The sequence below is a fragment of the Pocillopora damicornis genome, chromosome 1 (genome assembly GCF_964200805.1).
Source record: "Pocillopora damicornis chromosome 1, jaPocDami1.2, whole genome shotgun sequence".
Classification (NCBI taxonomy): domain Eukaryota; kingdom Metazoa; phylum Cnidaria; class Anthozoa; order Scleractinia; family Pocilloporidae; genus Pocillopora; species Pocillopora damicornis.
The window spans coordinates 5,667,058-5,680,914 of record NC_142670.1 but is presented as its reverse complement, the minus strand read 5'-3'; the positions used below and the strand labels follow the sequence as shown (position 1 = coordinate 5,680,914).

At 37.6% G+C, this 13,857-nt stretch overlaps 1 pseudogene across 1 annotated transcript; it reads left to right on the top strand.

Moving 5' to 3' along the window:
* Positions 1-1,476: 1,476 nt before the first annotated feature.
* Positions 1,477-10,994, top strand: LOC149051555 (uncharacterized; annotated as a pseudogene). The gene is made up of 12 exons (XR_016189141.1): positions 1,477-1,491; positions 1,592-1,729; positions 2,886-2,982; positions 3,243-3,276; positions 5,571-5,763; positions 6,358-6,641; positions 7,062-7,241; positions 8,581-8,756; positions 8,895-9,153; positions 9,646-9,909; positions 10,181-10,279; positions 10,444-10,994. The product of XR_016189141.1 is annotated as an uncharacterized LOC149051555 (transcript).
* Positions 10,995-13,857: the final 2,863 nt, after the last annotated feature.

The following is a 13,857-nucleotide window of genomic DNA, read 5'->3' as shown; positions in this document are numbered from 1 at the left end:
CTTTATTTCCAGAAAGTAAAAAAAAATTAAAAATTAAAAGAATTCCTCGAACAATTTCGGAAGAAATAACTAAACAAGGCCTACTCTAATTTAAGACACAGAATAGAACGAAAAGGAAGATCTGTAATTTTAGAAAGAGAGATTTTCAATTTGCAAAACAAGAATCCGTGAGAGGGTCTATTAGAAACCTCAAAAAAAAAATCATCCACAACCGCAAAACCGCGAAAACAACAACAACAACAAAAATTCGTTAAAAACCGAAAACCGCATGCAAAACCGTCAAAACATATAAATGTTGACATCCCAGTTCTCAAAACCTTAATCGATCCGATACAGTGTTGACAGATGGAGCACACAGAGGTTTCGCGGCTATTCGAGATCAGTGGAGGCGCATAATGACTGCTTGGATCGAAGAGAAACCGGAATGCAATTAGGAAAATCCGAAAACCACATCAGAGATCAAATCCGAAACCCATCAGACAAGTATTTTTGAGGAAAACCGAAAACCAAATGCCAAAGAACAGAAAATCCGTCAACCGCAATGAACACGCAATCCGAACTGAACCGAAATTCTTTGGTAGCAAAACCGATCTTGAAAAAATATCGAAAATTGTAATGCCCCCCTTAAGGATGAAACAGTCAGTTCAGTCCACAAATCACACAAATGATGACACAACAACCATTATTATCGCTGAAACCTCCACGAAAACTTTTTATTATTACTAGTTTTGAATCAGAAACATGCTGCAAAACAACTTTAATCACGCGATATTTTTTCAGGGAAGGGTGTCATGTCACGCAATCGAATTATTCATCAACGACGAACATCGATGCTTGACACCTTGTAAATTGCACAGCTGCAGCCTCACGGAATTTTATGTTGAATTATAGATTTGTATATTATGGCAAAATGGCACAGTCCTTCCTATAAACACAGAAGAGGATTGATATCTTTGCGAACGTAGTGAAGATTCAGCAAAGAATACTACAGAGATGTTCATATTTTTTTCTATAGAGTCATTTTATATTATATGAAATTGTTTTTGAATGACAGCTTATAAAATCTCGAATAACTTTCTGCAAATTTCATGTTGCGAGTTTGAATATCTTTCAATAAACAAACGATATACCTCAAGGAGAAGACTGCGCAACGAAACAACCAAATCACAAAACGAGCGGGCGCGAATCTAGAGCGCATTCATTCATGAAAATATCGACATTCACAACAGAGTACGTACCCCTGAGAAGTGTTCTCCGCGGATCTATTTGCCGTTTTCAAAGCAATCTAGTGGGGAAACTGCAAGCGGTTCAACCTCCTTCGTCTGACAGCTCCTTTCATTTGGTTCCGTGAATTTGAATTAAATTGTGGTTATCATTTCTCGGAAAATTAGCGGAAGAGAAATAGCAGGAGTCTGGAAACTAGCTAAGTTGGTGACCGCTGACTGAAGTACAGGAGAGTTTCAAAGATGGCGCGAAATGTCGGAGAGTGATGTGAATACATCACTGTACTAAAATGGTTTGTTAGTCGATTTAGTTTTCAGCGGTAGTCTTTAAACCGGTGTAATAATTATAAATACATATTTTTCCACAGGATATTCGATCGTTCTTCAGCCCTGCTGGAAAGACAGCGAAGCAAGGCGCTTCGAAAGTAGAAAATAAACCCGGCAAAGATTCTACAGCGAAGTCATCATCGAAACAAGATGTAGGAAAGAGCCGAACGAAAACTAAGGTAAGTAATGGATAATGTAGTACTTGAGAGAGAAAGTTATTTGTGGTATCGGGGAATTTGACTTCAGAGATGACGGAGAAAAGATCTGCCCATATCACAGCCCTTGTCTGACTGAATCGATAATCATGAGTGTCTACATACTCGGATGCAATTCACATTCCCATCTATCTTCTCCCGGGGAAGGGGACACCTTATTTCTCCAAAATTGGTATTTATTGCCATACGTGGCAAAATTTTCTTTGTCATGAATCTTTAATTTTGCACATGGTGGGTAATTTTACAAAATGTTTTAACCAAGAGTTTCATTCCACAACATATATCTAACCCAAGGTATATTTCTGGACTGGAATGTGAGAAATGGTATGGTACTGTGTGTTAACTAACTTTGTAGGTATAATTTTCGTTAGTATGTTGGAGTATGTCAGGGTAGCTAAGTGAGGCTGATAAGTTACAATGTTTTGCCTTTTTTCTTTTTTACCGTAACAGGATTGTGAAATGGAGCAATTTTGTATTCATCCTTTAACTTCTAAGATCTGTTTGCTAATTCTCTCCTCTAATTGCTACACATTTCCATGTACATTTGTTATACGAATTTGTTCTTAGATCAAGATAACTTTTTTCATCACCCTTTGTTTGACTTTGTATGTATAGTCTAGGGAGAAGTTACATGTTGATCACATCTGGGAGTTTAAGGGTTAAACAGCATGATGTGATACACTGCCACCTAAATTTCACTCAGGTTCAAAATATTTTGGACATTAGCATTCCCTAAAAATTTTTTCAAACTGCAGCTTACTAAGTTTGCAGAGCAGCTGCAGTATGTAATACTGATGCTTATTTTACGATTTTGACAAGTACTGCTTAATTTTCATTTATTTAGACTAAAGGGAAAATGAAATTGTTGATTAACTTGAAAGTGATTGAAAAAGAAACCTGGTGACTTCACCTACCCAAGACTGTTTTTTCCACAAGCCTGGTGTCTTTTTTTGATTTTCTGAGGTTGAAGGAAATGTTTTGTAAGAAAGTTGTGCTGCAAGGGACAACACCCCCCTTGATGTTATCCAATTCTGTTTGGTCTTTGTTGTTATTATCAGGTCCAAAGAACCATAATAATCTCACATTTTTGTGAATATGTTATTGTTTATTTGCTGGGCAGGGTTTATCAAGTAGTGAAGATAATGACATTGCCCAGAAACAAAAACCAAAAGAAAATCAGAAGAGGAAGAAGAAAGGAAAAAAAATTTTTGACTCAGGTAATGTTTTAGGATGAACATGAATAGTTCCAAAAGGAACAGATGTTGAGACTCTACACAAACTGTTATACCTCTGTTTTTGTTTAAATGGTTCAATGTGCATGTAAGAGAGGTAGTTGTGCTTTACAGCGTCCTTGTCAATTCCGAGTGCAATTTGCATTATTACAAAAACATGGTGTAAAAAGATTCACATAATGATATGTACAGCATCACAATGATGTCCTGACCCTATTTCCAAATTAATCTTACATCTCTGTTAGATTCCAATGAAGATCCTCTTCCTCTAAAAATCAGGTATGTGATTTGTTTTTTCAATCTTGTTCCATTTTATACAGTTGTAATTGACCTCTTTGACCCTAATATCACCCCTGAATCAAGAGTCAAGGAAATGATCACCAACTATAGAAACTCTTGATTATTAAACAAATTCTCCTTGTCAGCAGCTTAGAAAATGCATAGAGAACAGTATGGAGAATATGGATACTGATGTCAGGTTGTATTCAGTACCTGGTTCTCTTTCACTCATCTCTGTTTCAGAAAAGCCTCATCAGTAAAGAAGGAGGAGAGTTCAAAAGCTAAGAAAAGTAGAAGAGCAATCAGCTTGGACTCAGGTAAGGAAATTATATGTCTACTTATTGAGGGTACCCTATACTTTTAGGTGAAAGGTGATTGGGTGTTTTTATCTTTACGGGAGTCATGATTTTATCTTTTATTTATTTTTCTTATTTTTTGATTTTTTATAGGGTTAACAGCGTTATTAACAGGTTAGAAAGAGTGAAAATATGAATTTGGTTTAATGTTTTAATTTTTTGGTTTTATTTATCTTCAAAATGGTCTTGAATTTCATGTGAATGTGAGAGAATTTTGGATATTTTTCACAGTGCATGAAAAGGCTAAATATTTTTATGTGACTGAGTTCTACAAAAGGGTTTAGGGGACTCTCCTTATTGATGGAGTGGGACTGGGAGGGCTGCATACAGAGATATTTACTGTGAGGTGAGCTTGAGGTGAGATGAGGTTGGGTTTTTTTTACATCATGTGACCTTTAACCTTGCTCATATATTAGGTTACCAAAGAAAACAAAGCCATCCACTTCATCTAGGCTTGGGCACATTTACCATTAGACCACTCTGCCATGAATAGGATTTTAATATTATAGCACTTGAGTTATATTTTGATGTTGTTTCTACAGATGAGGAAGAAGTTGTGCCCAGGAAATTAAAATAGTCTGCTAAACAGACAGAAAATACAGCTTCTAAAGAGGTCCAGCAGGTTAAGGAGAGGTAACATCCATCACTCTCTTTCATTGTGTTTGATATTTTAGTACCAAACCATGGTGTTCATCTAGAACATAAGATATTGCTCTGGAGAATCATCTACAACTTGTAACATCTGTAACTTCTTCTAAAATTATCCAGCTAAATTTTGTTTGTTTATTTGTTTTTTCCTCTCTCCCATCAGGCATTGAAAATGTTAGATCTGTCATAGGACACTGCTCTTATGCTGATACATTCACATGTAACCTGTTGACTCCTAACAGTGACCAGCATCTAATTTCTCCTTACAATATCATCCCTGAATCAAACATTAAGGTCATGAGAGTAAAGGAAATGATCACCAACTAAGCTCTTTTTTGTTGAACAAATTCTCCTTGTCAGCACCTTAGGAAATGTATAAAGAACAGTATGGAGAATATGCATGTTGAGTTTGAAGTGTTAAGGGTTGAAAACAAAAAAACAAACAAACAACAGCAACATAATAATGTTACATAGTCATCAAGAGTGAATTTTTTGTTGTGTTACTGAAATAATTAACACATGGATTGTTATTCTTGCTTCAGTCCAGTCAAACCTAAAGAGAAAAAAAGCAACTTCTGCTTTTGATTTCTTTGGTTCTACTCCAGTTGAAAGGGAATCCAGGAAAACATTTGCTAATAAGAGAAAACAGGTGAATATCTAACTTGATTTGTTTCACCCACATTTTTTAAAGCAAAAATCAGGCATCCTGTGTAATTTTCAAACAGTTCTTCATGCATTATGCATTAAACAGGGAAAACTTCAAACCTCTCTATACCTTGCCTTTCTATAAAAGTCATGCATCACATGTTAATTTTTGGGCTTAATCACACATCCCTTGTAAACATGCTCTGCCCATCTGTTATAGTTATATCAGGATGGTCTACAGTGAACACATACCATGTCACAAAATCAATGGGTACCAGTAGTGACCAATTGAGGAATAGTTTTGGCAGAAACAACACTATGGGCTGCCTTAAAGGAACAAGTCCTTTCACCTCCAAGATATTAAAATCAATTCTCTTCACTGTCTGTCACACAAGTGTTATAAAAATATCTTTGAGAATATGGTGTTCAATCAAGTGATATCCTCTTGTTTGATGATTTCTTTCTTCTCATCACATTGCTGCTCAGTTGACTGTGAATTGGTATTATTGCGAGAAATTAGAAAATTGATCACTCTTAAGAGTGCAAATTTTAAGCTTGATCCAGAGCTCAACCTACTTAATGATCATCCCTTAATTCCTTGTAGAACCATAAATAAATTTTTATCCTTTTTCATTTCCCACAGAGATCTGACAAGTCTGAAGAAAATGAAGACTCCACAGTGAATAGAAAAGGAGAGGATGAGAATGGGAGAGAAAAAGAAGGAAGAGGAAATGGGAATTTCAACCGTCACACAACAGAGCAGCCATCAAAGAAAAGAAAGGAAGACTTCTCAGAATCAAAGTCTGAGGTTAAAAAGCCCTTCCCTGAGAAGAAAAAGGTTTGTAAGCCTTTTGATTACCATCCTTTATTGTTGCAAAATTAATCATTACTATCAATGCTTAAAACCTGCTACCCTGATACCCTGTACTAGAATGCATTGGATCTGATATGATTTCATGTAAATAAGGTACTTGTAGATGAAACAGTAACATTTTATGACTAAATTTGGCTTTGTGTAAGATCCAAAATTTTACTCAATTTGTTAACTGGTGGTACATGTTGTATATGTAAATCTGTCCTACAATGACAGTAAATGGTTTTTACTCAGATGCACATTGCTAACAATATTTGCAACAAAACATTACTTACAATACTAACACTACTCAAAATACTACCATTACTGTACCTAGAATTTATACTAAAACAGTAACAATAGTGACAAAACTTTCAGTTAAATTTTTGGGGATTTTAACTTTGATAATCTGGGAAGATGTCACCACTTTGTCTCCATTTTTCAAAGCAGCAGTGTCTTTCACTATCAACATTCCTATTTGGGACAACTCTTGCCTCATTAGGACAACTCTCAGCTGTTAGAATGTTTGATATACATGCAATTTTTGTTCCCTTCAAATTTTATCCGTGGACTTTTCAGGAAGTACCAAAGACAACTCCTGTGAGCAAACTGGCTGCCAAAGCTGCCATAGTTCCAGAAACTCCAGCTCAAGGCTCAAAACCAAGTCCAAAGAAAATTGTTACTCCAAAAAAGGATAATAAAGATGTTGGTATTAGGAAACTCCAATCAAAGGAACACCAAAGGTGTCAAAATCAGAGAAAGTGGTTGAAATTCCACCCTCACTGGAAAAGAAAAAGTCTAGCTGCTGTAGTTTTGTGGCGAGAGATGGTCCTAGGGCACTTGGTTCAAAGGAAATTCCTCAGGTAGGTTTCAAAGTCCAAGATCTGATTGTTAATTCTCCCCATCTGCTGCTGTACATTTTCCTGTAAATTAATAACAAGGATTTGTTGTTAGATCATAATAACAACTGACAAGTTTTTGTGTTGTCATGAACTGTTTGCTGGATAATGTATGGATATTCTTGGGAGAAGTTACATGTTAATTTCTTCTGGTGGTTTAATTATTGTTATCTCTCAAAGCTCTTAACGGTTTGTTTCCCATCCTTTCAAATTTTAATAAGAGATGCAAGACAAATATCTACTGAGTTTTTTTACTTTTTGCCACATAACTTTTCAGTTTGGACAGTATTAATAATAATAATAATAATTAAGAGGCCTTTTAAGGGAGGAATTAATTATTTTTCTGCACATCTTGAATCATGCATGCACTTGATTTAATTTTAGGAAGCAGAAAACTGTTTGGGTGGACTGACATTTCTTATTATGGGAATACTTGAAAGTATTGAGAGAGAGGAGGCTGCTGGTTTGATTCAAAGATGTGGTGGAAAAGTTACCCAATCAGTGAACAAGAAAACAAGTTATGTCGTTGTGGGATGAAATACTGGGGAGAGTAAACTTTCTAAGGTACATTGTAATGCACAGCTCAAAACAGCAAGAAAAAGAAGAAGCACTGTGAAAACCAACATATAAGCTGAACCTTTTTCCCTAAATTTCTGTAACAAATCCAGGGTGTGGCTCACTGCAAAAAAACCTGGGAAACTTGCCACAAATTTGAATAAATTAACACAATTCATTGACAGTTTGCAAGTCTGTATAACAAACTAACAAGAACTAAAGAAGTTACCAGGCTAGAAATCAATTCTTTTTTTGCCAGGTTGTTGGCTTCTAAAAGAGTTTTTTTTTTCATAAGCATAAGCCTATATTAAATATAGACTTATGCTTATGAAAAAAAAACTCTTTTAGAAGAAGCTGAAGGCTTGAATGTTTGCCAAAATTATCAAGTCGAGCTCTCCGCTCGTCAACTCGAGACAGTTATTCAGATTAAACATCACCGCTACCTCTTTAATTTCTGTAGAACACGGCCCTCCTTTGGAACCACGCGAACAACCACAGCCATTGCGCAGAAATTTTTTCACTTTTTCGATTATTTCGTTCGGAGTTTCCTCTCATTCTATCATATCAAAGTCTGCCATGGCTTGTTTGTCACTTTCGTGAAATACGCGCGTGCAAAAGCATTTGTTGTTGTGACGCGTGCTTTGCTTTATGAAGGAGGACCTATTGTGAAAAAGCAATTTATGAGTGACCCACAGAATGAGCGAGCTTTATTTGAAACATGTGAAGGAAACCGAGGAGGGAGATAATTTTGCGTCGATTTGTTCCCCTGGACGTATCTGAATAAAAGTTATATCAGTGTTTACGGAATAGTTCGTAGAATGAGGCGATTAGCTTCATTTTAACCGCGCGACAGATAGCAGAGGCAAAACGCGAGTCCGCGGTATATCAAATCTCCTCAAAAGAAACAATTAAAGAAATACTACAGCTTGTGTGACAAAAGGCCGATGACGAAAAAAATCACAACTCGGGTCGCAGTTGGTGTACTTTACTGTAATTAAGTAATTAGTGGAAAACTGCTTAACACGGGTTCCTCCGGACGTATCTGAATAAAATTTATATCAATGTTTACAGAATAGTCCGTAGTATAAAGCGATTAGCTTTTTTTTAAGCGCGCTACGTAAAGCAGAGGGTAAATGCGAGTCCGCGGCATATCAAATCTCCACAAAAGAAACAACGAAAATTCTACAGCTAGTGTGACAAAAGATCAGTGACGGAAAAAAAATCGCAAGTCAAATCGCTGTGGGTGTACCCTACCGTAATTAAAGCAAGAGAATTGTGAATTGACGCATTCATACGCAAATGATCAAAACATTAAAAATCCGTCTATTCAACTTGCTGTGTATAAAAGGGTGTTCACTATATTAAGGCTTACAACAAGCGAAACGGTTTTATCTTAGTCTACGCACGTGTCGCAAACTCGGTAAACATGTCTCTCAGGCAACTGTGCAAAGAAACTAGTAAACGGCCGTCAAAAGTGTTACTGTATTTTCCACAAGAAAGGACTACTGGTATCGCCCCTTCAAGGTTGATTTTGGGTAAAAGCTTCGGATACAAAGAAGGGAGCATGGTGACAGTCAACTAGGAGGGCAAGAAGATACAAGCAGAGATTATAGCTGTGGGTGGTAAGTCTTACAACCTTTCCTTCTGATAATTCTTCGCTAGACAAATAAAGATTCTGTTCAGTCATTTTTTTCATGGGCTCTTCACACATCTGCATTTATTACTGCGCGAACTTACCCTCATTGTGTCCTTGGTTACAGATAACGAAGAGATTCTCAATCAAAAAGACATTGAGTGGTCATCCAAGTTCATTTCTGCAACTGAACCCGATCCAATTTCCAATCAGTCCAAACTACCAGTCGAAAAACAGGAAGAAAGCCAGCAGCCACGGAAAACTCAAGTCAATTCAAGTATTCATAAGGTTGGTCGTGTTGATTTCGGAAAAAAAAATTCCACTTGTTAACGACACCATGTAATTATCTATTAAGTAATAGAGAACTTGGGCTGAATCAAATCGAATTATATTTCACGCATAGAATTGATTTGAGCTGTGTAAGGAGTTATAGTCGTTTCATCAACGTTCAGTTCGCAGACTACTTTACACGTACTTTGAACTGTTACGTAAGCTTAATGTGGTACGTAATAAAACTTGAGTGCGAGACGGTTACATTCTCAACAGAAGATTCAGAACGTAACAAGTGCATGCAGAAATTTGTACTGAATTGAAATTTAACATTATACCGGTTATGTTTGTGAGGCATTCATGACAGTTGAAATTACTCCTTCCGAGGTTGATTGTAGTCCGAGTCAATTGTATGAATCTGAGTCGTCATAAAATGCCTACGATGTTTTCTTTTTCGGGGGTCTTACATTTGGTATTTCGTTGTGTTTATGAAGATGCTTTTATTCCCAGGAAAGTTCAGTGACTTGTGGGGATCCATATAGTGCGTTTCTGGCTGAGCAGAAAAAGAGAGAGGTTGAATGGGCTACTAATCGAGTCAAAAAGAAAGCGAAATGCACGGCGACCACAGAAAAAGATTTGGAGGCCGTAAACCAGCAGTTAGCCGCTAAGGAGGCTGAATGTAAAACCCTGAAGGGACAACTCGACAACATTCAGCTTGCCAATGTCTCTGTTGTGGAAGCTGTGCATAACAAAGTACAGGAAGGCGTCTGCAAGGTAAGCACATTGATCAATGTTAATCTGAATTTTCAAAAATGGATGAAGAAACCTTGCAAGAATACCATTGTCTCATTTTCTACTTGAAAGATGTCAATCTAACTGAGGTTATGATTACGAATTGCATGTAAGTGTTATTTTGATAGGTTCTTCCAATTTCCCTTATCACACCAAAATTTTAGAATTATTTTTAACTGGTGGCGAGTAAGCAGGCTTAAGTGTTGGTATCTTATAAGTACCTATGGAACTAACGCAAATTACATTTCTACAGATGATGGAGACATTACAGGACACACTGTCTGCAACGGAGGATAACATGTCCCTTCGACTAAACAAGATTGAGCAACGTCTGGATTCGTTAGAGAAAGTGGTAAGTAGTTGCTTTTTTTTATATAATTTGCGTAAGCTTTTCGTAAAATGGACTTGTTAGGAAAACCGCACTAGGATACTGAGCATCTTTGAACCGGAACCGGAAATAGATCCTGTTTGGTGTCGTTGGTCCGAAACTAACGAGTGAATATCCCTTCTTTCTAGTTCAGTGATCCAGGAGTAAATTGTGGTCCAGTTCCTCAGACCGGTAACTTGCAAACCATCGACCACGAGGCTTTTTGGCATTCCTCAGCGATGATCCGATGGAAGTGTTCGAACCAGTGCCTTCAACTCCACCAGCACCAACTACTCCGCAAACACCGGCACTCCAGCCATCAACCCTCGAGGACGACATAGTCGGTGAAGACGTCATACGATCGTTGGTGACGCCCAGCAAATCGAAAGGGGTGCGAGACGTCTTGGAAAAGGAAAAAGAGAGGCACCGGTGCGCTCTGAAACTTTTGCCTTTCTTCTATACCTCGAAAGAGCTGATTAACAGCAACACTGACGGCACCCACAATAAACAGCAACTAGATGTTACAAAACTTCAGGCGTTGAGGGTGCTAGTGTTTAGACGTTTCCAATTGAAGCTGCCACGGAGAAAGAAAAAGTGTGGAAATCCATCAAAAGTAAAATTAACTCGAAGTGTCGCCTTAGCAAACATGTACATAAGCTTGCTCGTTCCTCGTAATGTAAATAAAGTTGAACTGACGTTATGTTGTCTAGCATATATCGGGGTGTGTTTCAGCCGCAGTGAGCTGGGTTGGTATATTTCGCAGACCCCCAGTCGATGGACTGCTAAATCGGCTAATCTCTTTCTGTTTATATCATCTTGATTCATCTTTCTTGGTTTTATTGACAATCATTTTTACGGCCCCGCTTGGTGCGTGACACCGATTCGACTTTTTATTTGCAAGGGAACTTCATTGCGTTATTTGACCTTGAAACGTCTCGGCTTCAGACAAGGTGGCGGCATTGCATATGCGAATTTTTTCGCGAAACTTACGAACAGGAAAAAATGAAGTTCATTTTCAATAATAATAAGAATAAACAAAGGAGAAGATTATGAGTTCCTCGCGGTAGCCGTTCTGGATATTCGGTAGCGAGACTATTCTCAGTAAATTGCGCTTATTTCATGAATGTCACATGAAAGCGACAGTAATTAACCCAGAAATAAAATGCGCAAGTATATTCTAGTTATGACTTTTCAAATTATCATGCTCAATATTTTCGCTTTAAAGGATAATTATCCGTTGTCACTCTGAAAGTTTTTCCGCAGAAGATCTCGTCGGCTCAACCACAGCCGTTAAACATTAATTTTTAGCTCATCGTTTGTCGATTTTGGTCAACCGTTTCTCGGTTTAAGCTATCTGTTTTTGGACTTTGGTCAACTGTCTAACGTTTCGGGCTGACCGTTTTTATTTTTGGTCAACCGTTTAACAGTGTGAGCCATCCGTTTTTGAACTTTGGTCAACCGTTTAACGTTTCGTGCTATCCGTTTTTATTTTTGGTCAACCGTTTGAAGGCCTAAGCTATCCGTTTTTGGACTTTGGTCAACCATTTAAATTTTTTGCCATCCGTTTAAGCGGTTATGGCATCCGTTTAAACGCTCGAGTTAGCCGTTTACTATCCGTTTACAACCGTTTTTCGAGACCGTTTAACGGAAAAGCGTTAGTGTCCGTTTTCCCATGGAGGGTCACATTTCTTTCAGTGGAGGGCATCAAATGTTTCTTTGTTGAGAGACCTTTTAACTGGTTTAAGGTCATATTTGCTTCCTTGAGCAGCTAAACATCACTTGACAAGAAACCTATGGTTTCTTTGTTGTTTTTGTTGTTGTTTTTTTGACTTGGGTGCTTATCTCAGGGTCGTAACAAGGTATATTTTTTCATAACTGATCCTGTATTTTTGCCCCAAATTTTGATCCCTGATCACAAAAACATTGGGAATTTTGATCCCTTATCCCAAAAACGTTCACAATTTTGATCCCTGATTCCACTAAAACACTGCTGATCCCGATCCCAAGTGTTGTGATCCCAGATCCCGGGGCTTTGATCCCTGATCTCATAAACCTTGTTACGACCCTGTTATCTGTTAGGTTATTAAGCAATGTGGAACATCACAAATAGATGAAAACGGTCTGTTTGAGCTTGTCAGAACAAAACCAGGCAATGAGACCAGCTATGAACCACCAAGTGTGGAGAAGAAGACAAAGAGGGAGAAAGCTGAACCAGTGGAGTCCCTCAGCCAGGGAAAAGATCAGTTTGAAGGTGATTTGTTACAACTGAGTGAAAGATCTGTGTCATCTCCAACAACACAAACACCATCATCATCACCTGCACTGAGAGGTGGGTGTTTCAAACCTTTCCAACAATTAGCAAAAGAGCATGAACTCACAGAAAATGTAATTCACACTTCAGCTGTATGCCTTAAATTTCCTCACCAGCAAGTATCCTACACGTATTGTGCAGTGATCATACTTTGTGCATCCAGGTGCATGACTTTGTATAAGTTACTGATGACATAAATACATGTAAATAACAATGAAATTTCGTAGGAGCCATAGGCTAGTGTGCTGCTGATACCATAATTTGTTAATCCTCATTTAACTTCTTCCATCTACTTGTATCTATCTATGGGTTTGTCCATTTTTCCATCCTGTCATCTGTCTAGCAGTCTGTCTGTCTGTCCATCTAAAGGGGGTAAGGTTTTTAAGAAACTGTGGTGCTGCATTGGTGGGGAGTTTAACAAGATAATGTGTTTTTATCATCTGAGTTAATAATTTAGATTGGCCTTCCTAAATACTTTCCAAAGCTAAAGTTTCAAGCATAAGCCATCCACTCTGAGGAAGGGCTTAAGCTTGAAACATCAGCATTAGAAACTCTTTTTGGTGGCAAATTTACAGTATCACTCAGTTTGTCTGTCTGTCTGCTCTTTTTTGTGTGTACATTTATCCAATTACTGTCTTTCTATCCGTCACTCACTCTGCTCTTTCCTTCTGTCCATTCACCATTCACACCTAAGTTTTACCACTACCCTAAATTCCACCTTTGAGTTCATCTGTTGGTTCATGTATCTGTTCTTCCACCTGTAGACTTGTTTGTGTCACTTAAACTGAGTTACAAGACAGTAGTTTTTGTTTAATCCTTTACACCCTAACATCAGTATGCATATTCTCCATACTGTTCTTTATTCATTTCCTAATGTGCTGACAAGGAAAATTTGTTGAACAATCAAGAGGTTTATCAGTTGATGATCATTTGCTGTATTCTCATGACCTTAATGTTTGATTCAGGTCTGATATTGAAAGGAGAAATTAGATTTTAGTCAGTCTCAGGGATTAAAGGGTTCATCTACATAAGATTTTGACAGTAAAGGTCATTTTGTTTTTGTGCAGGAGAACCAAGTGTGTTATTGGTAGACAAATATCGGCTTTGCGCAGTGAAGCAGATTATTGGTCAGCATGGTGATAAGAGCAACACGAGAAAGCTGATGAAGTGGCAGAGAGACTGGGGAAAAAGATTGAAAGAACTCAGCCTCTAAATTTGAGTACAAGTGTAATTGATTGTCAAAATGCTTTTC